Raw genomic sequence first — 2,974 nt, forward strand, 5'->3', positions numbered from 1 at the left:
GTGAAAGTGGTGTCCTGCATGGCGTCCGACGCTCCTGTCCCCGACGACGAAGAGGAGTTGGTCTTCTGGGAGGAGACGGAGGCGGGGGCCGGGGAGGGCGCGTGCGCCGTGTGCTTGGAGGAGATGGAGGAGGGGAAGACGGTGGTGCGGCTGCGGTGCGGCCACGCCTTCGACGAAAGCTGCATAAGCAGATGGCTGGAGGGGAAGATGCAGTGTCCTTTGTGCAGATCCCATGTCAAAGAGATCGTATAATCAATCGTCCGTCTCATACAATATACGAATTTTAAAATAGTGATGAATACTTCAGTGTTAGGTGTTATGAAAAGTACTTCAATATAAATTGTCTACTAAGTATGTATGAGTATTCTAATTCAGATGATCAAATATACTGGAGGAAAAAGAGCAATCGTTATGCGGAGTACAATTTACATGAATTAGATTGAGCATAAAATGCATCAAAGTTTCTAAGATATAAATTCGTCTTGGGAGTATGGACATAATAATAATAATAATAATAATAAAATGTTATTTAATTTGGTCCTTAAATTTGAAATTTAACACTGGGGGCTCTCAATTCTTAAAATTATTTTACTTTAATTTTATCTTAATTTATTATTAAAAAATATTTAATTATTGCCATCTAGCTAGTGTATCTCTACAATCATACTAATATATTTTTTGATCTTTAATATTTTGTTTTGTACTTCAATTCTATCATTCTGTTGAAATCTTTTTTAACAGTTAATATATAATTAAATAAATATGTTAAAAATATAATATACAGATAAAAGATTGGCGGATTTTTTAGGTATAAACAAATAGACTAACGAGCTATAGGGAAAATCTTTGTCTCTAACATACACATGGAAAAAATAATTATTTTTAAATTCAAATTTAATTATTGAATTAAAAAAATAGAAACAAAATGCAACATACCGAATGTTCAGGGACTAGTAGTGCATTTTACCACATTTTTTCGCAGTAGAAATTTGTGGACGTACGTAAAAAACTAAAAAAACATCAAAGCAACGCCACAACACGCCACATAGCCTCTTCTTCTTTTTTTTTCCTCTCAATTTATTAAGGTATGTGAAAATTCATCAAATCTTTCGTCTTATTTTCTCTCTCTCAGTTTTATAATCTAATAATTAAATAAAGAATCTGAATTTTTCGCAACTCTTCACATAAGACATTTTCTTACTCCTCCATTATTTGATGTTCCTGTATCCTAATCTATTAGATGTGTCTCAATTCTAGAATGCAAAGGATTTCCTAATTCTATTCTATTTTGAATATTCTGTCTAGTTTAGCTATAATTGATATTATATGTTTACTTCTAATCTTATTGAGATTTAGCTACTAATATAAATACGTCTTTTACTATGTGGATTGATGCATCGGATGAGAGAGATTATGAGACGTATTTTTGGACTTAGAATTTTGTAAGAAGATACTCCAGCTCGATTATATTAAAAATTTCTGCTCCGTCCTCGCCCACAGACTTTGGACCGTGGCGGAACGACGTAATTTACTTCTATGCTTTATTTTTTATTTCTCTTTATCAATTCTTTTTTGATATTTCGCACTCGACGAATTAGATTTTTTCCACATTTATCGTAACATAGATGATTTCTTGTTTCATGTATAAATCTTTTGGGTTAGGATTATTTGGTATATTGCAATGTCTAGAACTTCGTAATCTACTTAGTTCTTGACATCTTGTTATCATGAACCCTTTCTTTTTTTTTGTTGAACTTTTTATGTCATGGTTTAGACCAATTACGTACCTTATAACCAAATTTGTACTTACTTATTACTTCGCTAAATAATTGTTCATGCTTTTATGATTTATAGGAGACAACCTCATAAACAAAACATGAGTCCACTTAAATTTGGTTATGTCAAAGAATAAAAAAGTAAAGTAAAAACCTTAGACTCGTTAACAAAGGTTTGCTATCTGAGGACAATCATCAAATTAGTTTCAGTCGCACCTTTTTGCTTCATACAAGTCCCAACTTCAACTTTGCTGAGTAATAAGTTTCGCTGATAAATTAAATATATATTGATCTTAATTACTCGTTCAAGTTTAAACATGTCTAATCGATGCTCTCAACCATAGGAACTTTTTGCACGGCACCTCTCATTTTGTATTAAGACCATGTAAAAGTTTTAGTTTTTATTCATCAGAGATTATCAGTAATTTGAATCAAATCAATGTGTGATTTTTATATTTTCCCAAATTGAGTAAAGCTTTAGTCTTGATTTTGAGTAGAAGGTATCATGACTCAAATCATCTTGCGGTTTTAAGCTATGCCACGTCTCTCTTCAGATGTTTATGCTGTTAGTTAGTCCGTGTTAATCCGACATGTTATTATGTTATTGGCTCAACTCTGTTTGTCGACTTTCGTTTTGACTCTTGCATTCATTGTTCAATTTGGTAAACCGCAGGGAGAGCGCAATCAAGCCATCTTTAAGAAAGAAGGTCGATGACCGAACCATGCATTCCGTCTCCCCTGCTGCGTTCAAGCGGCAGGCGGTCTCTGCCGTACGGAAGTACCCAAGAGGATGCGGTCGTCGTCAAGGCCAAGAATCCTCCGGCGTCACCGACCGCCATCAATCATCAAACGACTGGACTGATTTGCCTTCCTCTCACCCCCCCAAATTCGTGCGACGGAATCTCTCCGTCGTACGCAGATTCCCCCGAGGATGCGGCCGACAACGCCGCAAACTATCCAAATTGAACAACCACCCGCATTCGGAGGGAGAAAGCAAGTCTCACGACTCAAAAGACTTGCAAGAGGTGCCGTCTTCAGATTCGTCTGAACCGACGGGGCCTGGAATTTCTGGAAAAGGAGCAATGCCAACAAAGTTGGCTCCTTCGAAAAGGATAAGCATGTCGGCTGTAGTCCGGAAGTTCCCGAATGGCTGCGGGAGGAATCTTCCTGATGTGGGCATGAAGGCTTCAGCTACAAAT

Source organism: Ananas comosus, linkage group 10 (assembly GCF_001540865.1).
Source record: "Ananas comosus cultivar F153 linkage group 10, ASM154086v1, whole genome shotgun sequence".
Taxonomy (NCBI): Eukaryota; Viridiplantae; Streptophyta; class Magnoliopsida; order Poales; family Bromeliaceae; genus Ananas; species Ananas comosus.